The sequence below is a fragment of the Ursus arctos genome, unplaced genomic scaffold, assembly GCF_023065955.2.
Source record: "Ursus arctos isolate Adak ecotype North America unplaced genomic scaffold, UrsArc2.0 scaffold_8, whole genome shotgun sequence".
Classification (NCBI taxonomy): domain Eukaryota; kingdom Metazoa; phylum Chordata; class Mammalia; order Carnivora; family Ursidae; genus Ursus; species Ursus arctos.
Genome location: NW_026623100.1, coordinates 79795035 through 79822574, shown reverse-complemented (window position 1 = coordinate 79822574; position 27540 = coordinate 79795035). Strand labels below are relative to the sequence as shown.

At 45.7% G+C, this 27540-nt stretch overlaps 1 long non-coding RNA gene across 7 annotated transcripts in view; it reads right to left on the bottom strand.

Annotated features, from left to right (window-relative positions):
- The window catches only part of LOC130543096 (uncharacterized), an 82335-nt gene that overhangs the window by 38899 nt on the left and 15896 nt on the right, over positions 1-27540 (bottom strand). For 3 of the 7 annotated variants that reach the window (XR_008958136.1, XR_008958137.1, XR_008958138.1), the window contains one exon: positions 18728-26356. This is a non-coding gene — a long non-coding RNA (uncharacterized LOC130543096). Of the gene's footprint in view, positions 1-1466; positions 4672-7442; positions 9363-9976; positions 26357-27540 lie in introns of those variants that run through there. The other 4 variants (XR_008958140.1, XR_008958135.1, XR_008958139.1 and 1 more) reach the window with 4 other exon arrangements.

The following is a 27540-nucleotide window of genomic DNA, read 5'->3' as shown; positions in this document are numbered from 1 at the left end:
AAATGCCTGATTGGAGGACGAAGCTCTTCCCAGCCTTCCCTCCAGTTCTCATGACACTCACATGCCTCACCCTGCTCTGCCTGCCTACCTGCTTCACTTCCCAAAATCCGGACAACCATGCTGACGTTGCCACTCCAGTCCCCATTTATTTTTTAACAAGTGGCTGCCAAAGCACGCTCCTGAAATCTTGATCTCACAGGGACTGGGGAAACAACAACTGTGTCCTGAGAAAGACAAGATATCCATGCTTCCTAAGTGCCACGCAGTCCCAGCTGGAGTGCACATTTCCCAGGCCGTGGCTACCTCCTTCCAAAATCAGGCATGTGTTAGAGGGCTTTTTCCCTTTGAAGTACGTGAACACAAGGACAGTGGCTTTCTTTGGGCTCTATTGCAAGTCATCCTGAATGTTTTTTTCAATAACAAAAGTCTAGATCATTTCAACTCAAATCCCAGTAAGTCCTTTTTACGTTTGGTTTCCCACCTCCCTTTCACACAGAAGAACACATGGCACATTTAACCAACAAATATGGTGCTTATTTATTTCTAATAACAGATGCATTTTTTCTAAGTTAGAGTAACAGGGGAAATGTTAAAAGGAAAAAAATGAAGTCAGTGTAGAATGAATTAATATCAGGTAGGTTGCTGGTCGTCAGGTCAGGTAAACATGGAGCCAGGGTAATTATAGTCTGGCCATAATATTATCAGCTGGGGGGTACATACTCTCTTGTAAGTTTGTTCTGGGATGTGCAGTTCTCCTGCTCACTCTCTTTCTTCCCCAAAGATAGAACATATCCCCTTGCAACTATATGCTTTTACTTTCCCCCTGAGAGTTGGTTATTCATGTCTCACAATGTTCCCCCCCCCCCCCGCCAAAAAAAAGATTGAGTATGGTAAGTATGCTAGGTGAGCTCACACAAACTCCATTCTTAAAAACACAAGAACATGGAAATTATTTTCTCTTGACCTTGGTTTTTTTAGGGCAGGGCTCTCCCTCTCTAAATTCATCTTTCTATGCCTTCCCTCCCTTTCCTCCTCCTTTTCTCAGCTGATATTACATGATGTACTCTGCTTCCTAGATCTGAAAATCTGTGAGACGCTTGAGCTAAGAGAAGCTGCTGGCATTTATGAATGCTTGCAAAAGTCCATTCGCTAATGCCATCAAATAGAAAATGCATTTGGAGGAGGAAAGACAAACAGGCAGTAGAACATGAACTCATTTGAAGTTTAAAAAAATTAGATTTACTCTATTATAAACTTAGAGGAATTTTCCCCAATTCATCTCTGTTGTAAAGAGATATTTTAAGGGTCATTGTAAGGAAGAATATTGCTTTTTTCCCTACATTCAAGGATGCCACAAATATATCTTCTGCTCAGAGAGGAGGAAAAAAAGCAATAATGCTGCCTCTTTTCTATGGGAAAAAGGCAGCTTCTTATTTTTATGTTAAAGACTTGTCAAGACACTTATATTTTTCATAGCATTAAAAGTTATTTTTTATTCTGCTTAATTGTTCATTGAGATTTCAAAACCAAATCTGCCTCCTTGCCAAATATCTTTGTAATATGTACATTTCACACTGGCTTATTATAATAGGTTTTCTCGTGGGATCTAGCATTCTGGCATCTGCTTTGTTATGATATTATAACAATAATTAACATTTAGCACTTACTGTACAGCCAGCCTTTGATCCATATTTTTAACAAAATGCAGTAACAATGCTCTTTCACACAGCATCTTTCATCCCAGGGCCTCAAAGTAGTTGGCAGCATCATATTATAACCCAAGATAGTTGTATTCACTCCTGAAATCCTCCCAACACCCCCGTGGGGTCTGTACACAGCAGGCATCTTCCTTAGGGGATGGGAAGGGAAGAAAGGTCAAGTGAACCGCCAGGCAGCAAGAGAAGGGCGGCAGAGCCAGGAATAGAATCCAGTTCCTTTGCTCTCTTGGTCAGAGATTCCAATGTTTCCATGCACTTATTTTTAAATAAAGGAAATGGGGAGAGAGAAGCGAGAAGGACCAAGCTTATTGTAGCAGGGATTCAGATATATCTTGAAAGTTGTGCTACGTCTTATGAAATGAATCCTCAGAAACAAAACTCTAGGTTATGAGGTGTCTATGCAACAAATATTAACGAGAGCCTACGTTGTGCCCCATGTCAGGTCTCTCCTGAGTCTCTTGCCTTTACAGAGAGGTCAGGAGGCATATGAATGACTCCAAGAACTGTCATTTGCAGTCTGTCTAATCAGGGCACCAAGGAGCATTGCTCATATGCAACACTGTTGATTAAATGGCCAATGTGGATCGATTTTACCCAAAACCCTACCCTGTTCTGTTTTTCTCCTGTGAGTTGCAACTCTTAACTCCGAGGCATCTTTATAGTAGAAGAAGCATATCACTGTGTTGAATTTGGGGGGATAGGTAGCCATGATGATTAGCCAAAAGAAGCCAGTGGTCACTCTCAAATTCAGAAGGATGAACATGGCTATTATAGGAAGAGTAATCATCTATATAGTTAATGAATGCTTAAGAAATATGGGCAAGTTTTCATCCTACTTAGCTTCAGTCCAGTTTACAAAATCTCAGGTAAATGTAAAGGTACAGATCATAGGCAGAATTGGCGTGAAATGAGGGAGGCCACGTGCTTGCCACAAAGACCGCCTACATTACCCCTGGAGTGAATTGCAGTAAAACTACAGAACGCGTGGGAAAGACAAGTGGCTCCAATGTGGATGAAATAATGTTGACATAGCACATGATACTCCTCATTGAATGCTCCAACAACCCTATGAGACAGAAGCTCTTATTATCCTCACTTATGGGGGAAGAAGCTGAGGTTGACAGAGTTTAAGTATATTGCCCCAAATTACAGAGCCAGTAAGGAAGGAACGGAAGCAGTGTGACTCAGGATGCACTTGGAGTCATGAATTCCTGCAGCTTTCTGTTGAAAATACCTACGGCCTCCAGAAAGTAGTTTAGGTATGGTTGTTCATAATGATGGTTAGTAGTCGTTGTAGTATGGCAGCCAGCATGTGTTAGCATGTGCTGTGTGCCAGGCACTGTTCTAAACTCTTTATATCTAAGGGTAGCTTTACAGCAACCCTGTCAGGCCTAATAGTTATATTATCCTGCATTGAATGGTTGAAGAAACTAAGTCCCAGGCTAACGTAGCTAGCGAGTGGTTTCTGTAATGAATCTGTTTGCATAAAACTATTTGCTATGCCCTTGCCCTTTTTCTCAACAAGAGAGGGAAAGAAAAAAAAATCATTGGTCTGATCTGATTCTGGAACAGTGGCAGCACAAAGGAAAAAAGGCCCGCGTCCACTCTTGCAACTCTTGTCTGTCCCTTCCAGGTGCATGAAACACCGTGACACATACTGTTTGCTGACCCTGCAGGGGGCCCCTGCTTCCATCCCCGCTAAAATGAGAACAAACACTTTGAGAAATAAGTGATTCAATACAGCACATTCCAGGCCAGTCCATAAAGAAAACATCCAATTCAATTTTAAAATGAATTTAGTCCAGATCTACGTTTTTACCAATACCATATGCATCTTGCTGGACCTTCATTTTAGTAGATTCTCATCCCACATGTAAATAAAACTAACAGTGCCCATCAGAGCAGATCTCTGAACAGGATACTCCTTTATAGCAAGACATATAGCAGAAAAATGTGTTTGGCTGTGCTCCAACGCCCCAGAGTTGCTGTGGGAACCAGAGGCAGGCCTCAGTATAAACTCCTCAGGAAGCTCTTACCCCCACACAGTCCAGCAGCCTCTCTGACTGAACATCAGAGACCACAGCAATGAGAAACCCAAGGAAGGTTTCACGTCTTGTGACTTGGGGCAGCAAGCTATGGGAAGTTATAAATATTTTCACTTACAGAGAACTATCAAGTGCAGCCTCGCACATTGGCACCAACTCACGCTGCTGACTTGAATCTCATTTCATCTTAAAAAGAAGTTTTGCCATTTGAGTAAATTTGAAAACGATTCAAATTAGACTGATGTAAGTCATTATAACTTGTCCCCATGGGAAGGCATTCTCGTGGTCCATGACAGCGTATCATGCCCTGGAATAACTTCTATGGAAAGGGTCTTCATACCATTGTCTTTCTAGAAAAAGAACTCATACAATGCACAGTGTTTGATATAAAAGTTTCACTATAAAAGCAATGAAGGAAATCATGGATGGTCTGAACAAGAAACAAATGTTCTTCGCATGGATTCTAAAACCAAGGCAATGTTGAGAGGTCTCTGGGAGCACACTGATGGTTCAATTCAATCAGAAGAAAATAAAGCATGCCGTAAAGTCACATGTGGAAATGTAGGTGGTGTCCTAGAACAAGGAGTCCTGATTAAATGAAGCGTCTGAGCATCATGTATTCACAGCTAAGAAAACCACATGGCGGCTTCAGAAAGGTGTTAAGATTCTGTCCCCAAAACACAAATCAGCTGCAGTTTCTACGTATGGAGCCAGCAGCACCTTCTCTGGAACCTTCCAGGACTGCCTCTTACTGGGTAGTAGGAGTGAAATGATCATATTGTTTCTCAGGCTGCTGAAAAATGCTCCATCTGTAGCATGTGTTGTTTATGATTCGACTCTGTATCCTTCCACATTCATATTTCTCCAAACTTCCTCTGGGCATCAGGTACAAACTGAGGTGGCAAATGCTAGCAAGAAGAAAAAAAAAATGGCTGTTGCTCAGCAATTCAGATAGAGTATAATCCACTTGGAAATCAAGAAGTCCCTCTCCTGTCCCTGTTCATAATTCTAGAGAGAAAAAATATTCAGATTTTGACCTCAAGCTTGCAACCATCGTTTGTTCAGATAATATGTTGGTTAATCAAAATCATTAAAGCTAAATATTAGAAGAAGAATAAAATTGGTTACATGGCACGGGAAGCTGGGCTCGGATGAAAATGCTCTGATCTACAAAAAACTGGAAGTTAGTGTCTTGTGGATCTTGCTGACCTGTCTGCCTGCAGATCACTCACGTGCACTGCGTAGAGGCCCGGCGGCATTGCTGAGACCTCTGCCCACTCCAGAGATTCCGCCTTCTGGCAGCACCCAAGTTTGCAAGATCGTATCCATTCTTGAGAAGCAGTAATCTCAAAATTAGGACCTAGCTTGGTATGTTCACTAAAAAGGAAGCTGAGTCATTTACCTGACCCCGAATGGAGATTTGGGGAAGAGTGAGAAATCAGGTCCCACACAGTCAGAGAAGAGGGTGACTGGGAGCCTCTGCACAGATCTATTAATATGAAAATTTATGTAATGTGATTGGCTGTTTCTCTTCACACAGTGGAGTAAGAATCAGGAGAGATTATTTTGCAGAATGATAACCTTCCCTATCTAGTAACCCTAGGGAGATCTGGGAAAGTATGAATTTTGATTTGAACAATAATGAACTGGTAAGTGATACAGCTTTTGGCTGGATAATGACTATATTAATTTGCTGGTTCTGGTGTTAAACCCAAACAGAGGCCCCGAAGAGATAGGACTGTTATCTAAGCAACAATTAATATGCTGAGTATGCTATTTAGAAATAGCCCCCGAGTTCTGCTCTGCCGTCATGAACAGAACTTTTATTCCTTGGGCATCTTTATAAATTCTCATAAAAATTTAATGAATGGGGTATAATCTAAAGGAGAATAGGGTTGTCAGTTACAAACGTGCCAGTTTCAATTTTAGTTTTAGACCTCAAAGTCAAAAAACATATCGAGTGGGAGAAACTGTCCCTCTATTCCGATGTACTTTAATTTCCCCGATTTAGGGAAAATGGCTTTGCTGTGATAGAAAGATTGAATTTTACCTCTACCTGGCATTGTGTCGGCAGGGTAGACCCTTATCTGTTAATTTGCCAGTGAGATGATTTTTTTCAATGGCACTTTTTCCTCCCCACAGTGAGGGAAAAAAAAAAACCGCTTTCAAGTTTAATTTGATTGTTGAAAGGCAGTAAAGGACAAAACTGAACTTTATGCATACTAAGGGTTTAGCACTCCATTTGCCAGGCTTAAAGCAGTCCGTGTAGCTACTGCTCTTAGGACTGTTTGAATTGTATGTAACTCCTGGGGAAAGACTGCCTGACCAGCACAAGGGGCAGCCTTAGCTGAATTGCAGCCCAGCAGCGTAATTATTCTCTATGGGATTGGAGGAAATTCCAGGACTTTGTGGAGAGCAGTTGTATTGTGTTCAGGGCTCTCCGCTCAAAAGGGATTCTAGGGCATTGGGTGCAGAGGAATGCCATTCGGGGAGTGTTTGAAGGTTGTCCGTTCTCTGGGCTGACAGCTCTGGGCTGCTCACACCGTTGGTTCTGTCCAGGGGTGCCGTGGATTCCAGGTCTGGGTACCGTGCCTGCCTGTGTGCGGAGGAAAGACCCCAATGCTGAGCGTGGCTCCATGATGCTGCGGAAAAGGAAGGCAAAGGCCGAACCCTGCTCTGAGACAGCCAGGCAGCGCTGGCGGGGACAGGAGGGGGGAATGGAGTGTCTAGTCTTTGCGGTACCCCACAGCATCTTACTCCAGAATCTGCTTATGCACCAGGAACAGGAAGGAGGGAAAGGGACTCCCCATCCCCCATCCCAACCCGTGGCTCCTCTCTAACCTCAGGGCCGCTGCCCACTGGACCTGTAGACCAGTAACTCTGTCACTCGGGGGGCTGTAGACAGAGAAGCCTATGCAGGTGCCCAGCAGGCCAACTTCCTGTGCAACAAATCCAGTTCACCCGACATTTGCTAATCGGCTAGATGCTCTCCCTTCTTCACCCTCTGCTTTCACATCTGAAAGTTGGGCTAGTGCAAGGGTCTGCCCTACAGGCTTCTTTGGCCGTGTAAAGCTCCCTGCAAGGGCTCCACAGGCCGCCAGGTGGTCACTGCTACTGTCACTGGTGATGCATGTTCCTGCATCTCCCACATCCCTCTTTCAGATCTATGGGGCCCCACAGTTATGTTTCCATGGGTGCTGGTCACCCCCTCTTGCTAAACAAGCTCTCGGTGGACCTGGACCAGGACCTGGCAATGCTGATGTGAAGACAAAATAACAGGGTGGCTGGGCCCCACCTCTTCAGCACCCTTTCTGCACCTCAATTTTTTTAAAAAAAAAGGATGTTAAAGAAGGACCCCAATACTACCAGCCCCAAAGGGCTGTTGAAAGGTTCAAAGTGTGATAACAATAAAAATAATTTCATACATTCGAAAGCACTTCTCAAGTGTCTTTTACTGTAACTATTGGGCATGTAAACATATTTGCCAATTGTTTGAATTCATGACACTAATTCTATGGGCTCTCCTGAATCAATGAGAAACTTATTTTGAAATAGGATACTCTTACTGGAGCTCCAGTTGCCCATGGTAAAGGATAAGAAATCTAATAGACTTCCCTCCTCTTCTGCTCCCCTCCCCCTCCTCCCCTCCCCACCCCCCTTCCTGCTCCCCTCCCACTATGCCTCTCCTCTTCCTCCACCTCTGTACTAGGCTCATCTCTGCAATACAGTCAAAGGTCCCTTCCTACCTTGACTACCTTCAAACCTTCAGTGACACACAATGACCTGAAAGGATCCCACTCTCAGGTTGATACCAAGCCACCTTGAGTTGCCCTTGAAAGGGCACAGATTCATTTCAAAGAGCATTTGAAAGAATCAAACAGGAAAGCATCTTCAAAGGAAAGAATCCTTTTGTTGTCTGTGAAGCTGTTCTTCCTTCCAGGCTAACAAACTTTCACATCAATGATCACATTGACCCTGCACCAATCCTAGGACGAAGGTATGATCAGCTTGGCTTTGTGGATGGTAAAACTGAAGACACAGCCGCTAAATGACCTGCCAGCACTCAACAAAGGCCTTTTGAAAACTGGGAGAAAGCTAATCAGGCAGTCCTCTTGGCACCAAACCCTCCAGAGAAGGGGAGAATAGACCCTGGGATGTGTTGGCTAGTCACTTTCTCCCCAAAGGTGAAAATATCAAATCAAATCTGTTTAATGAGCTACAACATGAAGATAGGGTGCAGCCCTTGGTGCTTCTGAGCCCAATGGGTCAGAGAGTCCACCAGAGAAAGTGGAGCATAATGAGGGGCAACTCGGGACTACCTGCAGGACGCCATGTCGCGGGCGCCCCACCCCCGGCAGGACACACCACAGATGAGGACTCTACTGCAGATTCTCCTGGCCTCTCTTGACTCTAAGCTAGTAAGCATGCCACTCACAGAACAGCCTTCTGCAAGCAAATACTCCTTCCCCATCTTCGTGGAGCCCTGCTGCCTGCTGCCTGGGAGTCCTCCAAAGGCTTACACCGAGTGTAAGATGTGCCCCTCCATTCATCCATCTCCCACACGGAGTGCCCTAGTCTGCAGAGCTAGCCCTGCCCCTGTGACTTCCCTCTAACATTGCCAGGTTCCCTCCAGCTCTCTGCACTGTGCAGGCTCCGTCTTCTCCAAAAAGGATCCTTCCTCCCCAAACACCATTCCCCCACTCTAAACACACTAGTTCAATGGCTACATATTTATGGAGGTCTCCTGTGCCAGGCACAGTGATGGAGGAGCATGTTGGGACCCCTTACTGATATCCGTCTTGAACGTTGTGTATGGTACTCAATACTGATTCCCGCTTTGTGTCTGAGTACCAAAGGCCTAGCACCTCTTTTCCCTGGAAGCCCAGAGTGCAGGGTGGAGACTTTGGGATAGAAAGAACAGAGGTGAACATGGGGTCGCAGCTCAGCACAGCCCAGGGACGGACCTCTCTACAGGGGCTGCAAATCATTCTCTGCTCTGAGTACCTGGGTCTCACCAACTCTAGCATGCCCTGCTGGCTGGCTGCTGCCCGGCCTGCCCATCAGCCCCTGCCTGGCTCCAGACAGACTATCAAAAGCGAATGAAAATCACCAACATCTGATCATTTTGTCAGCTAGCCGCTGTAACAGAATTTAGCCATTAGCTGACCTTATTATTTGATGGCCCACAGGCACCCTCCTTGTCTTCTGGAGGAATTGCTCCCCGGGGACTGATACCCTCCAGGAGGCATCTTCATTACGGGCATTTGTGCTCCAAATTTGAACTTGAATCTCTGCAGGTCTCTCTAGGTACATTAGCACACATTTTCTCAGTTAATTTGCACAACAATGCTATGCAGGAGGTAATACTGTCCTTAATGTTGCCGGAAACCAGACCCTGAGGGTGAAGGACTGGTTGGGGCCACACAGCTGGGGGCTGGAGGTCTCAGGCTCATGTGCAGTCTCTCCTTGCAGAGCTTGGAAGAGACTGAGGCTGTTTACTTCTTCCGTCCCTTTACAGAGAACTACGGGATTTAGCAGAGGGTGCTTTCATCCTTACCAGGCTCTGGAAAAAGGTGGGGTCAAGAAGAGCCTCCAGGGGCTGTGAGGAAGGAAGACAACAGATATTTCAAGTCCCATCCACTTTTTGTGCGATTTAGAGAAAGGTATTAAAAGACCCCCGATTGAGTGAAATTATCAGCTATTTACCGAGCATCTCCCTTGTGCCTGGTACGAGACCAATAAAACAGTCTTTGGATCCATTTCAATTTAGAATTGTGGGCCGGCATGGAGTGGGTTGGGTGGAGGTAGGAAAATGATGAACCACCTTACCCCTGCCTTATTCCCTTCTTCCCTTATTATTTGGCCAAAGTAAGCTATTGGCTGTCCCCTCCTCCCAATGTCCACGCCCACCACATGCTGCTTCAGACACGGTCCATATGCTCCCATATCTGTGCCTTTGCATGGACCGTTCCTTCTGTTTGGGATGCCGTTGACTCCGCCTTTCCCATCTAATTACTGCCCGCCCTACACAGCAACTCTAAATGCCGGAGACTGCTCTCACCCAGAATTTTTTCTTTCTTTCTTTTTTTTAAACGGAAGTATAATTAACACACAGTGTTATATTAGTTCAGATGTACAATATAATGATTCAACAGTTCTATACATTACATCTAGGATTCTTTTCTGGTTGTCCACAACTGGATGCGATCTCACCTTCCTTCAGTAAAACCCCACAGGACTACTCATGTCTCCTCCCGGCATTCATGTCCCATCTTGTCTTTGTGCAAAGATACCTCCACCTTCCCTGGCCAGTTTGCACGTGCACACACACCCTGGTCTGGGATGTCAGGGGCTATAGTTCCTACATACAAAAACAAAAGAAAAGGCCTTCAGTAGATGCCATAATTATCCACATAGTAAATGTCCAGTAAGTGCTGACCGAAGTCCCCTTGGTAAGACCCCTAGAAGGCGGTGAGTCGTGGAGCGAGGCGTGGAGGCTAAGCACTACACGTAGGGTGTGTGGTGTGGCTAACAGTATGCCTCGCCCACATTCACACCTGTATCCACCATCCCATCAACACCACCCCTGACTATGGTGGGAACTCCAGACTTCTCTGAAGGTCCAGCCCAAGTCCAACACTCTCCACGGGCTCATCTGGAACCTTCACAGGGCCCACGTCTCAATTCAACTTCACCCTCTGCCCAGTCTCACTCTTGTCCCCTCCTTTCCATAGGTGTTAATCCCAGGAGGCCTCTTTTGTCATCGATGTCCTGCAAGAGCAATGTGGGGCCAAGCGCGAACCCTCTGAACACTCTGAACAAGGAGACAGAGCAGGTGGTTGCTTTACCAGGTGTGGGCAGCCATGCTTCGGCCCCCTCCCACCCACATCTACCACAGGGGCTCCCAGATCCCCTGCCTGTCCTCTCCTCGCTGTGTCTCTCTCACGGAGGTAAGCTCTGTGTCTAGTCGTGGTGCAGGTGGTAGTTATCCAGATGGTATGAGGCAAAGTGGGCCAAAAGGCTCTCTGCCCACAAATGCCTCCCATGGACCAAGTCTGGGACTGCGATTCCCACCATTACCATCAGTTCTTAGGGGGGTGGACGTAAGCTCTCCAGAGCATGGAGGGGTGGGTAGGATACATGCACACAACAAAATGAGAGACACATTGGAAAGGGGACTTGGAGGAGGTGACACGTGGAAAGGACATTTCAGGGGACACCCGGCTGGAGAAAAGCCCAGAATTGAAACTTGTGTTCCTGCTACTATTCAGAGTTTGGGTCACACTTTTAATTACAGGAGTGCAACATGCAATGAACACCCATGGGTGATCATTACTGGTTCCATTTTTAACATACTGAGAGGTGGGCATGGAGTGGTTCACTCGGTGCTGCTAAGTGGGAGCCAAGCTTTGGCAGTCTTCAGATTTCAAACCCGCTGCCAATTGCTTCACTAGTTTTGTTGCTTCCAGCCACAGCTGAGGCCCTCCAGTAGGCTCATGGGTCCCAAGGCTGGGGTTGGCTGGGGTCTGAGTCACACCAGTCCTCAGCACATGTGCCCATTCCTAGGCTGGTGTGTGTTCCTGAAACACAGGGACTTCTTCTTCCCCCCCTACAAAAAGGGGGGTACCATAATAGGATATCTCAGTTGTTCCTCCAGATCTAAAACTCTATAGCCAGACAGACCTCCATCTGACCTTGCTCTTCTTCTCTAGAAGGATTCATCACAAACAGGGAAGATGGATGGATATTTAAGAAGCCCAGGCTGGGCTAGTGTCCAGCTGGCTAGCCAAGGTCTGTCATGGTATCACAAATGGTGCTGCCACTTGTCCTAAAACATGAAACTCGAGGTTTTATCAAAATCCTAGATCATGCTTTATTTTCTGAGTAACTATTCAAATATACAATTAATTCAAAGTCAAAGTTTAAAAATGTTCGGGAAGTCAGGAGGATGGTTTATTTTACCCAAGTCACCCAGTCTGGGACGAGGATCATTCCCTCTTACAAATTTTGGGTTTCGCCTTCACTTAATTGACTTTGGCAGTTGGCATGCAACCTTTAAAATTCTTACCAAAATGTCAGCCTTGAAAGAAAGAAAAGATTATTTGATTAATTTAATCTAAGTGCCAACTAAAGCACAAATGTTCCCTATGGATGTGTTACAACATGGGAGGTTCACAATTGATTGCTTGAGAATGAGGGAAAAAAAATGAACACAGCAAAATATTTACTGGTTAAGCAAGAATAGTTTAACATATACAGAATGATTGTCCAGAGTCCCACCTGTAGCCTCTGAACTACCAAAGCCTGGAACTGGTTCAAATTAATGAGTAAATAAAAGCAAAACCCACTGAATTTGTAAGATAAGAACAGTGGTAAGGCAAGGACATGGATTTCATCCTTCAGAAACTCAGAACTAAATAAGAATCTAAGACTACTCTGCCTTTGCTCAGTGCACAGTTGTGTTGCAGGAAAGAAAAACATAACCAGAATACGACGCTGTCAGCAACTGACTCCAGGTACCATCTGCATATATCCCTGGCACTATTAATTTGCAATTAACAAGGGCCTTATGTTTTATCCCCTGCAACTCGCTGTCTTGAAGTCTGAGGGAGGGGGTTTAGCGGAAGGGAACATGCAGGTGGGTGGTGAGCCTTCTCAAAAGCAAATAATTCTGCTTTTCGATACTGAATCACTGGTATGTAAGCTGCTCTTTCAAACTAATAAAAGGTCATTTGTTGAACGGAAATGGAATATTTCCATTCTGTCATCGTGTGAAGCAAGCCCTCCAACATGCAGTAGGACATCACAGAGTCGAGCTCTGTGCCACAGGGTGGGCTGGCGATCTCTATTTACATTAGACACAGTCCTGTTTGCAAGTCCGGTGTGGTGGGCAAACTCCTAAACTTTTGAAACGGTCAGAGGGGAGCAAAATCTGCTGAAAGCCTGAGGGCGTTAAAACAGAGTAAAAAGCAAGAGTTCTAGATTTGTTCATCCCTGGCTCCTGATTCTTGGGTATCCTACTTTCCTTATTTATGAAATATTAAAAAAAAAAACCCTCATTGTAAGGATTGACGAGATGATTATAAAGTGTGTGGCATAGAATAAATGTACCCTACATGTGGGTTACTCTATGTCAGGCACTCTGCTACATCCTTACCTTGTTGTCCCGAAGTTTATTTACAGGTAAAACAATATATATATATATTGCAGCCAGTGATCAACAAGTCACTTTCTGGTAAGGAGAAAAATGCCATTCATGCCCGTGTTACTGAAAGAAATGAAAATCCAAGTGGCTTTCTCACACTGCTACACACTGCCCATGGAAAAGCTGTGTTGGTCCAAAATGGAGAGTAACTTTTCTTGGTCAACGCTCTAGGACAAATTATTTCAGAATCAAAAGGTCAGAGGTAATCCCCACACTCCAAGGACATTGATCAGAAGGACTCCTTGTCTGACTTGTTCTCCTTCTCAAAGGGAGCAATATAACTTTGGGTGATGAAATTATGTGGTGAATCCCGCTGGTGGGTGACATGGAATGGATTGAAAACCACTGCTCTTTCCTCACGTAACGTTTGGTAATAATACGTAGCAACAGAGATCTGCCGGCGTTGATTGAATGCTGACGTAAACCAAAATAGCCGTCAATAGTAAGCTAGAAAAACAGCCTCTTGTACGACAGGAACTAGAATTATTTAATGAAGCCAAAATAAGTAATAACACCAAAAAAAAGGCACAGGTACTAATCATATATTCCCTCCCTGTCTTGTAGCCATGCCAGCAGGTAAGCAGGAACTCTGAACATTTCAGTTAAAAGTCTCCATGACACTCAGGAAAATATAACTTCCTCCAAAGATGGAGAGGAACGCAGGTGTTTCTGCATCATCCAAAAATTCTGCCACTTACAGAAAGAGCATTTCATGGTCTTCAGAGGCCGGGACACAATTCCCTTGAACACCCACTCCCGGGCCAAGACTTAGGGACATGACTCATCCGGAGTGAACAAGGCAATTTTCTGTGGGGAAAACGTGTCTCCACCCCAGATGTTAGCCAAGTTCTGCTTAATGAAGTAAAGTTCTGTGAGCCTGGACACGTACTGGCAAGTGCTTTCCAGTCTCCCTGAAAAGCTGTGGGAAAAATGATGACGGGCAAAGGGGAGAGGTTGTATACTTGCATACTTGCTTGACCTAAGACAGTAGATGAATTTCAGAGATTTGCACGAAGATAATTGACCAGGAAGTTGCAACTTTAGAAAAGAATTCTACACTTCACAAAAATGTCAGTTTAATTCAAGATGTATTTAGTGTTGCGTACCATACAGACAAGAAGATTGTGAAAAGAGATGTTTGCCAGTGGTCAAGTGGGAAGTTAGGAGGTTGTTCTGAAACCAAGTGGACAAAAATGTCAATGAAAACATTTCTTCCCTGATACGATTTCAATTTTGTGGGAGAGTCAGCCATTGGTAACCATTACACAAGATGGAATAAATATGAACCAAAGAAAGGTTAAAGAAACTTCTGGAGTTGGGTAGAGGAAGAACTGGTCAATTTTCAACTGGAAAAAATCTGGGAGGGGGGCTTCACTGAGACCAGTTTATAAGTCATGCCTCCACTGACATTTTTTTTAAAGATTTTATTTATTTGTTTGAGAGAGAGAGAGAGCACATGGGGGGGGGGGGTGTCGGGAAGGAGGGGAGAAGCAGAGAGAGAGAGAAACTGAAACAGACTGTGCTGAGAGTGGAGCCTGACACCAGGCTCGATCTCATGACCCTGAGATCATGACCTGAGCCAAAACCAAGAGTCAGAGGCTGAACTGACGGAGTCACCCTGGCACACCCCCCCCCCCGACACTTTTATGAATACAATTCTTTCAGGCACAACTTAACTGCTTAAAACAAGTAGAAGCTTACAAGGTATTATAGATGGAATTGTGTTCCCCTCAAAAGCTATGTGGGAGTCCTAATCCCCAGTACCTCAGAATGGGACCCTATTTGGAAGAAGGATCTTTACAAAAGTCATCAAGTTAAAATGAGGTGATTACGGTGGGCCCTAATCCAAAATGACAGAGTCCTTATAAAAAGGGGACAGGGACAAGGGTGCACAAAGGGAGAGCGCCATGTGGAGATCAAGGAAAGATCAGGGTGATGCTTCCACAAGCCAAGGACCACCAAGGACCACCAGTGAACCACCTGAAGGCAGGGGAGAGGCTGGAGCGGATTCAGAAGGAACTGACTCCACTGACACCTTGATCTCAGACTTCCAGCCTCCAGAACTCTGAGAAAATATATTTCTGCTACTTAGGTCCATCGCACTTTGTTATCGCGGCCCTAGGACACCCCTACAGCAGTTTTGCCATTTTGAAAGACATTATTCCAGGGTCTTCGGCCGAAACCCCTGTTCTCCTAAGGTGCACATGGAGATTCACTGAGGCTCAGGAAGAAATTTCTAGGACTTCTGTGTGTCTTGTTAATTTAAGACTTCCTTTTTGGCGTATGTTTTAAAGGCACCATATATTAACACAATGGTATAGCGAATAGATCATAAGTAATTATATGTGTACAGGATCCTTTGTTCAAAAATTATTTTCTGATAATCAAAAAAATTGTACATATTACTATTCAAAGTGATAAAAATCGGGCACCTGGGTGGCTCAGTCAGTTAAGCACCTGCCATCGGCTCAGGTCATGATCCCAGAGTCTTGGGATCAAGCCCCACATCGGGCTCCCTGCTCAGTGGAGAGCCTGCTTCTTCCTCTGCCCCTCACCCTGCTCATGCTCTCTCTCTCGCTCACTCTCTCTCTGTCAAATAAATAAATAAATAAAATCTTAAAAATAAATAAAAATAAATAAAGTGATAAAAATCTAGATAATCATAGAAAGAAAATGAGATCTCTGATTCCCCTAAATTTCTCATGGGTAAGATATAATCCCAAATGGCATAATGTGGCTTTAACTCGTGCTCCGTGGTAGTAATGACCTTGCGATCACAGTCATCAAAGGAAGGCATCCTTTCAGGGAAGTTGCCAGTTACTGAGTATTTTCAGGGGCTAAAGGAAGACCCAGAATACCTCTTGTCTGAAGATCTTCTTTTCTCATCTACAGATCAGGAGCTCAGTGCCGTAGACACACCTGAACTATGACAAAATGATATTTTCTCATTTCTCTTCACCTGCCTTCCAAACAGCGGGCACAGAGAAGACACTGACTTGAGCTGGGGGCCTTTTTGAATAAAAGTCCTGTTTTACCCACCTCTTCCTTTCTTCATTTGGTCTTACTGCCTGTTCAGAAGGATCACTTTCCACCATCCACGTGTCCAGATCTAGACCCTAATGACACCAACAAAAGGGGGTCATGGGGCGCCTGGGTGTTAAGGGGTTAAGCGTCTGCCTTCAGCTCAGGGCGTGATCCCGGCGTTATGGAATCGAGCCCCACATCAGGCTCCTCTGCTGTGAGCCTGCTTCTTCCTCTCCCACTCCCCCTGCTTGTGTTCCCTCTCTAGCTGGCTGTCTCTATCTCTGTCAAATAAATAAATAAAATCTTTAAAAAAAAAAAAAAAAGGGGGGGTCAAATCCTCTGACCCCGTGCTCCCTCAGCGACATGAACGTCTCTGAACTATTGGCTGGGATGAAAAAAGTTAGCATTTAATTGAAGATGACCGGCTGAACTATTATTGAATGTGTCATATAAACATAACCTCTTTCAAATAGGTCACAACGTGTTCCTTGAGGCCGCAGACCATGCTTTAGTGTCTGGCCTTAAAGTTAAGCTAAGGTTAACCTACCTGCTCCAAGTGAGTGCCTGCGGGGAGGCTGGAGCTTTCATTCTAGAAGTGGAATGAGATCGGGCTGGAGGCTGGAGCTTTCATTCTAGAAGTGGAATGAGATCGGGCTGGAGGCTGGAGCTTTCACTCTAGAAGCGGAATGAGATCAGGCTGGAGGCTGGAGCTTTCACTCTAGAAGCGGATTGAGATGAGGCTGGTGTCAGCTTGAGCTAGGTTCGAATTCTGAGTCTGACACTAATTTCATGATCTTGAGGAAGTTATCCAACTTTTCTGGGCCTCCGTTTCCTTACTATAAATGGGTATAACAGCAGCTCTTGCCTCGGGTCCAAGAGAGGTTTCGACAAGCTAATGCACACCAGTCTGTTTGAGCACGGTAACTACCCCACGAGCAGTAAATGCCTACAGGTGAATCTGTCTCTGATTCTGTTAGTTATGCTCATTCCATCTCTCTCTTCTGTTAGCCAATGTTCAGCTTCTGAACATGTCAATATTTAGAATACTACTTGGTGGTATTACAGAAAAATACTTTAAAAAGAAAAGGAATAGTGGTCTGAGTGTGGCTGTGTTCCTTCTCACGGCTCCTTTCCCCTAACAGTTATTCATTGTGATGATGGCGCTGCCAACAGAACCAAAGACCCATGTGTCACCAGGGCGATTATAGCCTCTCTCTCCATTTGCCTCGAAATTATCAAGGGAGAGTTGGCTCAACTCATATTTGATATCCAGAGATGACTGTGTTCATTTCTATCTTCTCAGAGTAAACAATAAGTCAGTAATGCCCATAGGACCAATTAAACATCATTTATTCAAGTCAACGTCAGGTTGGGGGTGTATCATGGTGGGCAGAGCAGAAAGCAGAGGGGAGGAAATGTGAGCTCTGGCCCCAGCCACCAAGAACCAAGACAAAATTAATACCTGAGTTATCACCTTCCTTCCAGAGCCATGGGCTTCCTCAGTTGTAAATAGCAGGGCTCATTCTCCCTAAGAAAACCAGGGGAGATCTACATTCTTATGACTCTTTCATGATTGACTCCTGATTCTCTGGACATGGACCTTCTATAGGCCTGTGGTCCAGTGACAGGCAAGCTGAGCTGTGCTTCTGGAAGCTGTGGTATACAACATTGCCCACATTGCCTCGTTCCCCTCTATCACTAACTTCTGGGGAGCGTGACCGAGTGTGAGGGCTGGAGGGTACTGTCTCTCGTTTTCAGATGGTTATGTTGATATAATCATCTTCTGCACAGTAATTCCAAGCTAAACGGCCCCTTAAAGAGCCTGTATTCACCAATGTCCCATGAGTTTGACATACGCAGAACCAAATTGTATTGTTTTTCAACAAGATTGTGGGCCAAATCATTATTTCTGAATACAGTCAAACTTTGAATTAGCTCTGAAAGACATAAATGAAAGTCTTAATTCAGACAACCGAACAGATAACAAACAGCTACTATGAGCTAGATGCTAGGGAATCAAAACTATGAATTAGACATAATTACAAGATTGTTGTAAAGAGTAAGTGAAATAAAGATGCCCAGGTGCCCAGCAGCGTGACCCCTGTGCCAGGCAGTCCTCTTCCCCCTTCTCGTCCTCCTCCTGGGAAGCAGGCAGGGTGCGGTGGGGAGACAGAGGAAGGAGAGATGCCACCAGGACAAGACCTCAACCAGCCAGTGGAAGCCTCCAAATTAGAAAAATTCAGAGCCGGGGAGGCAAAGTAAGCCAACTGGAATCGACCTTGCTCTCCCTGTCCCTTCTCACGTGGGGTGGGGATGTAACTCCGAGTGTCCGCAGCAGCTCCTCTGACTTCCAAGGTCTGTGTGAGGCTGGGGGCTGATGGGGAGAAAGAGCCTTCACCTCACCTCATGGCTCTGTCAGGACTTGCAGCGTTCTAAACATAGAGAGCCGTCCCCTCTTCCACCCAGAAGTGTTCCGGAGCAATGTGAAATAATGGCTGAGTAGGGAAAGCCAGCCCATAGCACCCTTCCTAGAGGGCAGCCCCCAGGAAAGCGCCCCTGCTGGCCACAGAGTCACTCTAGTTGTCACAACACCTTCCCTCCTCCCCCTCTGCAGCCCCACCTTCATCCCTCTACCCCACAAATGTCAATGGAAGAGAAAACAATTGTTCTGGAAAGATTGAAAACACCCCTCTTGTTTCTTGCCAGAGCATTTGCATTTTTGGAAGAGGTTCTTATTTCTTTTTAAGGCTCAAAGTGAGAAGCTTTTAGAAAAGCTAAAAATATCTGTTAAAGAAGAAGGGGAAAAAAACTATCCAGCTTTCCCTTCTTTATGCGCAAAAGGCTCAGAGGCACAAAGAGGTGCAGAGTCAGCTTTTCGGCTCTGTCTCCGAAGGCACAGGGAAGGAGCAGTGTCACGGGGCCTGGATCTTTAGAAACAAAGGTCCATGGAGGTAAAGATAAAAGAAACCCAAGAGCACACTATGGACTCAGAGCAGTTGAAAGCCGAGAATGTTCTACAGAGTCAACTTAATATAAACTCCTCGTTTTACGACTAAGGGAACCAAAATGCAAACAGATGAAGTGAGTTGCCTGGAGCCACAGCGCTGAGTTGCAGGAGCTGAGATGAGAACCGGCTGGTTGTCCTCCCGTCCAACTGTGCCTTGGACCCCTCTTCACCGTGACACTGCTTAGACCTACAACCCTGAAACTCACTCTTGAGGCTGTGGTCCAGCCACTCCCCTGACGTCAGATGCCTACTCACAGGTATGCCAAGTTTCCTCCAGCAGTCCTGGTGAGCTGCACGACTCTGCCGTCGGGGGGCCTGACTTTCAGAAATCATGGAAACACCAACACTCTCAAAGGGAGTTTTCACCAAGAGCAAAACATCAATAGGTAGGTCATGAATTACTCAGGACCAGAAGAATTCAATTCTCAATTTAGAGCTTGAAGATCATGCCCTCCATTCAAGAGGCAAGAAACAGAGGCCAAGAAGAGGCCATGACTTGTCCAGTGGCACCCGAGGTCAGCATAGGACTGGAGACCTCTGCCTTCACCTCGCCACCAGTCCGGCCATGCCACGCTGCCTCTGTTGGGCTTTTCCTTTGTTTTTTTTCCCATTTACTCCTTCAATCTAACAACACTGTTGAGTCCCTACTATGCTCCAGATATAGTTCCTGGCACTGAAAATATAACACTGAGCAAGACAGATAAGATTCCTACCAGGGGGACGGTACCTCCCATGGGTCCCACCTGGCTCATATCTTCCTATGAGACGCACCCCTGGGCTTCCATGAAAACTCTTCTCTTCAGGAGTGAGAACATTGGCAATGGCTCCCCAAGGCCCGCAAAACAGAGCGCAAACTCCTGGCTGTGGCCCACAGCCTCCACAACCTGGCTTTAGAAACCATTTCTTGGTTTCTTGCTGTCCTCCACAAGCTGTGTTCCAGCCACAGAGACCCATACAGACGGGCCTGTAGAATCCCACATGGGCCACGTGCTTTTAAGACGCTGCCTCTGCACAGCCTGTCACCCTACCTGTCACCCTTTCTTCTCCTTCCTCTTCCACTCTAGCCTTCTCCTAACATAATGCGGGGACTGCCCGTGGCATTCTTACACTGCCAGACGCTCTGTGACAGCTGCTGGGTCACTGAGCCCCACAGCTCACTAGGCGTGATGCCAGGGGTTCTCACCCTTGCTGCCTCATTGCAATGACTGGGTGGAACTTTCTACTGTAACCCACCCTGGGTTCCACCACACCGAGGTCCTGATGTAATCAGTCTAAGGTGCTGGGGCATTGTAAATGGTAATCTAATCAGGTGATTCTGATCAGCAGGCAAACCTGAGAACCAAGTAGGGCACTTGAATGAGAAGCTCAAAGAAATTACCTCACATGCCAATGCTAATTCAGTGATTCCTATTAATGTTTGTTTTTTAAAAAAAAGGCTAAAAAGCAGTTTTTATGGGAATGGGATTTCACTCTCATATGTCTGCTAGAAACCCAGATCTCCAGTATGGGGTGATTAGATTTAGCAAATGAAAATTCAGGATACTGAGTGACATTTGAACTGCAGATAAATAACAGACAAATTTTCAGTATGAGTAGGTATAAGTATGTCCCATGCAATATTTGAGACATACTAAAAAACTATTCATTGTTTATCTGAAATTCAAATTTAACTGGATGTCTCGGATCTTATCTGGCAGCATGACTGTAATAAATTATTGTATCTGAAACAGAAAACTACAATCGTCTTCAATTATTGGGAGACAAATTCCTTGAAAGTACCTTCAAAATGATTACCTTAAATATAACTCGCACTCACTTTACCTACAGGAGTCACTTACTCACTAAGGCTCACAAGCTGAAGGTTCACAGTGCGAAAGATAAAGGGAGATGAACTTTCTGGACCTCCGTAAAACCGCTCTTCTTATATGCCCAACAATTAGTCTGTCTGTCTGTCCATGCTAGTAACGCACTTGAGATTTTTCAGTACATTTTAGCAAATGTGATTTCTTGGCTCTCAGAATCACTGTGAGAGGAGCAGGCATGGTATGATTCAATTCCAAGGCAGACGAGGCAAGCGCCGACAGTGGCAGTCGCTGAAGGTCATGTCGATGGTCAGGGTCGGCAGCCACATGGTTCAGCTTCCACATTGATGTTTAGGTCCCACGGTGCTGCTGTGGGTGGAGATTTCCTCTTGGGTTTCAGCCAGTCCCACTCAGGTGAGGAGGGAGGCTGGCCAGGGAGCCCCCAGCCAGGGTTCCATGGATGTGCTATGGACTGGAGGTTTGTGTCTCCCCCAAATTCATGCAAAAGCCCAACGTCCAAGGAGATGGAATTAGGAGATGGGGCCTTTGGAAGGTGATTAGGTAGTGAAGGAGGAATGAGATTAGTGCCCTTATAAAAGAGACCCCAGAGCGTCCCTTTGTCCCTTCCACCATGTGTGGACACGTAAGGTGGCTGTCTGAGCCAGGAGGCAAGCAAATCTGCCAGGGCCTTGATCTCGAATCCCAGGCCTCCAGAATGATGAGAAATAAATGTTGAAGCCACGCGGCCTCCAGTATTTTGTTAGAGATGCCCCTCATTCACCTTCTGCCTGAGGCCTCGATCTCTGCTTGCTGTCCTTGGAACCTGTTTCTACTGGCCCTGTCCTCGGCACGTGACCAGCTGCCTACCTTCTTCCAAGCACAACCCCAGTGCACATTCGCATCAAGCAATTATTTCAAGTCCCTCCACCTCACGATCTTTGAAACATCCCCGTGAAGTATCTGCAAACCGCTGCACTGCCAACACCAGGCAGAAAACAGGAGCAGAGACGGAACTGAATTAATTCTCTTCCGGCTCTCCAACCTTCACGAGCACCAGTAGCCCCGCCGTTCCAAAATCTCTTCTGTTTGTGTAAAGGACGTCCTCAGACTGAGCACGACCATCCCCTCCCCCGTCGCATCCCCTGGGGAAAGGTCAGGACAGACGGAGTCCCGGCAGCTGTTCCTGCCTTGAGGGGACAGCAAGCAGAGGCAGCGTCTCAGAGGCCACATCAAAGCGCGCGGTACCAGCCGCTGGCCACAGGGCGGACCACTTGGGAGAGGCTGGTGGTCACTCCTGTTACACCCTCTGACCCCAGCTAGTGACAGATGCCAAGCTCCGAAAGCCTTCTCCCTGCCCACCCAAGAGCAGCCCTCCAGTACCACAGATGCAGTTTGAACCGGAACCTCAAACTTAGGAAGCAAGAAAAAGGAAAAGCAAGGAAAAAGCAGTTGTTTGTGTCAATAACCCATATTTCCGTCAGTTCAGTGTCAGGGATTATGAAATACAAGCTCATCACTGGAGACCTGGTGTGCAGCCTGCACACACACACACACACACGTGCACGCACACACACACACACACACACACACACGTGTGCGCGCACACACATACACTCGGGCAGGTTAATCCCTGTATCGTCGGCTGCCACTGGTTTCCTAAGGAGCTTACCAGGGCATGTTCTGACTTCAACAATGACCTGCTAATGGTTTTACATTTCTCCCAAGTATTATAAGCTGTCCTTGTCACTCTTATCTTCTAATGAAATCAATAAATTCAGGAGACAGCAAGAGATAAAGCAAAGGCAATGCCAGAGCCAAGGGCGCTGTGGGATTATCTGCTAAGCCATAAATAATCATCTTGAAACGATGATCAAACCTTGACTTTTGCTTAGAGAATGAAGTTGAGGCTCTCCTGGTAAAAGAAAATTTCTTCCGATTTTACTTAAAAGAAGAATCCTGCACCCCATGTGGTTGTGATTTTGCTAACGCTGAAGACTCTATCACAGGAAACTCGATTCCTGCACCTTTCAGGAGCGTGTACTAGCCGCCGGGAGCATTTCAGCTTCCTGCCCCTTTCTCAAGTGTGTTCATAGCCGTGAACACCCCAGGCGAGCGGTTGGTCCCGTTACCGCACAGTTTCGCCTTCATCTTTAAAAGGTTTGCTATTTGGCTTCTACATTCATCTTTTCTCCAAGTTGCAAAATCCACCCTAAATTTTACTTACTTCTTCCTAATTCTCCCTTGCTCTGGGACAAACCTGACCCATCACCCCTAGCCTTCTGCTTAAAGAAGTCCTTGATATGGCCCCCGCCTACCACTTCCAGGCCATTGTCTTCCCACCCATTCCCCTTCACCTCACAGCTTCTGTGATGCTGGAACACTCTCAGCTCCGATGACACACCACAGTGCCTTCTAATGCAGAGCTTTGCACCTGCCTTTGTGCTGCCTGGGGCACCCTCTCCCCACGCCTGCACGTCCAGCACACTCCTACATCCCTCCCACTTGGGTCGGCTGCCACTTTCCAGGAGTACTTCCTGGAGCTCCCCCTCTAGGTCCACTCTTTTTTTATATCTTCCATAGCAATGTACCCTTTCTTTCTAAGACTCACCTCCCCTGAGAGAGGTGTCTGATTGTCCCAGAGAAGTTAAGGTTGGATCAGCCTTGGTCAAAGAAGAGGTCATCTAGTACAGACATATATATCCCCAGTATGCCATGAAGCTTCTCTCAAAACAAGAGCTGATGAGCTGAGCGGGTACCCCCAGACGTTATTCAACTGCTTCCTATCATTCAGCTATGTGGGAAACACAACAAAACACACACACATACCCCACAACCTTCTCCCGTGCATTTGAGGTATCTCTACCTAACATGGCACACTGGTGTCTCCCAATGGAGACAGGTCAAGGTGGTCTGAGGCAATGCCACGCCTCCACTAGTCCAATATCAGAATCCAGGATCCCTGGTCATGTTCATTCCGCCTTGATTTTTCTCACAATGATGACCCATGAGCTAAACTCTACATGTAACCACACAAACACACTTTGAATGCAACGGTGTGGAAAAGAGAGAAGAGAACGAATATTTCCTGCAGCAGGCTCTGCTTCCAGACCAGAGTGGGGCAGTAGGTCTGAAGGCAAGTGGCTCAGGACATGGGAAGGGTGAGCTGTTCTGCCTACCTCCAGCCTGCAAGTCTATGCTTGGCTGGACTTAGGGAACGCACATTCCCTCCTCAACTCGGAGTGATGTCTAATTACCATAGGTGATACCTGGCAAATATTTGAAAATCCCAATTCAGTTTCCCCATTGTGACCTTCACTCCAGCCTTCTACACATACCTCACTGCCTGTGTGCCCTCCGCCCCGTATGTTTCAGGCCAATCCTTCTCAGACTTCCATGTGCAGATCAATTATCTGGAGAAATTCTGGGGATTTGTTTGCATGAAGATTCTGCACTTCTAAGGAGCTCTGGCCCAGGAACCACACTTAGAGTAGCAAGATTCTAGGGTGTGATAGGGTGGCATCTACAGAGCTCTAAATCTGCCGGCTGATTGGCTGACGGTAAGCCAGTAACTAGCTGATAACCAGTTACTTTGTCAGGCTGCCGTTAATACATAAGCCATATGCCTACTGAATCCATCCTGCCCTTGAAGACTTACAGAAAGTGACTTTGACTCACTGTCCGCAGCCCAGAGAGCATGAGACCCTCCCCAAGGAGTCTTTTAATTTCCTGTGGCTTACTTCCTCACAGGAAGTTTATGATGGCTCCTTTTATGTTTCAACTTGACTGGCCATGAAGCCCAGATTAGACATCATTCTGGGTGTGTCTATGAGCGTGTTCTCAGTTGAGAGTAGCACTTGAATTGGTGGGCTCAATAAAGCAGATTGCCCTCCCCAAGGTGGGTGGGCGTCATGCAGTCCACTGAAGGGCTGGATGGAACAAAGATGGAGTCTGGAGGAAGCAGCGCCTTTCTTCCTGCCTCACTGTTTTAGCCAAGACCTCTCATCTTATCTTCTTCGGCCTCTGATGGGGGTTTACACCATTGGTGCCCCTGGTTCTAAGGCCTTCGGACTCAGACAGAGTTACACTGCCAGACTGTGGGACTCCTCAGCCTCCATAATCACGTGAGCCAATTCTTCATAATAAGTCTGCCCGTATATATCTATCTCCTATTGGTTCTTTTTTCCTGTAGAACCCTGACTAATACATAACTCTGTCCACCACTCACCTCATCTGACCTCCCAGCGCATTCTCTTTCCTCGGCCTTAAAACAGCCCTTTAGCTTCGCTAACACCGGGTATTTGTACCTGGCACAGCTGGCTGAAGATTTGGAGGGAAGGACATTTTGTTCTGTCAGAGAACTTCCCTGTCAGTAACATAAACATTGACTTTTTAGATGCCCTTGTTCTCAAAAGTTCTATCAACCCCGTAATAAGAAGTAGCCTCACCTGCAAGGCCTCTCTGTCCACCCCCACCCTCATTTGTCCATTTGCGGTGTAAAATCGTGTTTCGCTATTTTCTTCCAAACCATGCTGTCATCCCAAGCAAGAATTTTGCTTGATAAGAAAATGCCATATATTCAGAAGAGAATTTACACTATTTTCTTAAGTATAGAAGACATTGCAATTCAGGTTTAGATTAAAACATTGTTTTCCTCTCTGTTCAATACATGGGTTGGCTTGAGAAACACAGAAACACTTATTACACTAATTTCTAGTAAATGACCTTGGACAAGTCTTTCAATACCGCCTCTGTTTCCTTAATTATAAACTATGGTTAGTGGTACCTTTCTCACAGGTAGTTGTGACATTTCAAAAACTAACAAGGTAAAGTGCCTAATGCATACATGGCAGGCCATGACCTTTCTTCCCCATGCCAATATCCTGCTTTCCCTAAAATTGGCTTTCATGATCATTTCAACATGAGCCCCTTGTACAAAGTAAAATTAGAGCAGCAATCTTGATAAATTTAGGGGGAAAAGTAGAATGTATTCTAGGCTTTTCGTTAATTTGTATTATCAATGCCACCCCCTCTTTCAGCATCAAGGATAATTGAAAGTTGACTGTACCATTAAATTAACATCAAGTTTAAGCTTTTGCTTTAATTAAACCTGCATTACATTATTCTTTAGTGCCAAGGAGTAAATTCCTTAATGACTAATGAGTCAGTACATCCAAGCCCAGGAGTTGCCTTTTGTACCAACAGAACCAGCGCATGAAGGAGTCACATCAGCAGCCCTTTGCAAAAAGAAGACATCCTATTTTTAGTCTGAAACTCTAGGGCTGAAAATCAGAAAGCATCCGAAGAGAAATGCACCATTTGGTTTGCCTCCAAACACACTTGTAAAGACATGCGCCCTTCTGTTTCCATATTTTTCTCCTTCAGATTTATGACATACACAAACAAGAAGACAAACGTCCCCATTAAAACACATTGATACCATAATGACATTAATCATAACAAAAACAGTTAGAAGAAGGCTCACAAGATAGCAGGTATTCTTCAGGACCTGGGTAACCCTCCATCACAGCAGACTTCTGGGAGCATTATTCCAACCACTGGAAAATAAAAAGCAAGAGGGTAGGATGGAGAGAAGCCTGGTCTGTGTACATCTAAGCAGAGATGGGGATGTTTGCTGTGCCAAGTGGTTCCGGACTATGAGCCTCATCGTGATTTTCAACTGGAAAGTGAATTTCTTTTAATTTCTCTTTCCCTTTGAACAAACAAAACTGCAACATGGGAATTAATACAATTGAGCCCCTTTATAAGAATCCCAGCTGCCAAACCAGAGTGGGACATTGTCAGAAAGATAGGAATTGGGCCCAGGGAGGGTTGGGGCCCCAGGGGAAGGCAGCTCAAAGGCAGAACGCTGCCACGTGCACCCCACAAATGCACTTTAGAAGGAGAAAAGAAAAGGAATAGGAAAAAAGGAGGAAGATAATTATAGGTATGGAAATTGATCAACTTAATTCACAGGGCCTGAATCCAACCAGAAGAGCGAGCACCAGGATTTTAATCTTAGGACCAGGATTCCCATCTTGGGACCTTTTTTGCAAAATGAATGAAATCACATTTCCCAGCCCCCTGCCTGCTCAGGAGCAGAGACTGCAGCAGGCGGAGAGCCGAGGAGAGAAGTCAAGGGGAGTGTGGAGGAGAAGCACCTGTAGGTGGACCTGAGCCCCGGCCATCAAGCTGCTTGCTTTTCCACCCACTGACCAAGTCCCGAGGTGAAGGTGGCATCTCACACGTGGAGAGTGAAGGGCTTTTATGTACAAGCCCCATCTCATTTAATTCCAACTGCAGCCATGCTTTGGGCTGGATGGTGATTGCCTTTGTGCCCACTTAACAGCCAACAATGAGGAGGGTTCAAGGATACGCTGATCATGCCTTGTTGGCCATTACCTCAGAGGGAAGCCTCTAATCTTCCAAACCCCAAACTGCAGGACTCCTGACCCTGTGCTACAGGGACCTCTCCAACAAGTGACACAACAACAGGTCCCTTTTATTTATTTATTATACGGTCAGGACCTACAAATCCAGAGTGCTTGTACAACTTCCAGAAACAAGAGCAAGTGGTACAATCACCCTTACCGTTCCCACATTGTATGGTCAACACACATGGGAGCTAACCAAGCAAGTCTTTAAACATTGAGGTAAGCTCTTTTGCCCCCACACTCAATGTTAAGGTGATAAGATAAAAAATCAACATAGATTAACATAAACATTGAGTTAATGTTAAATT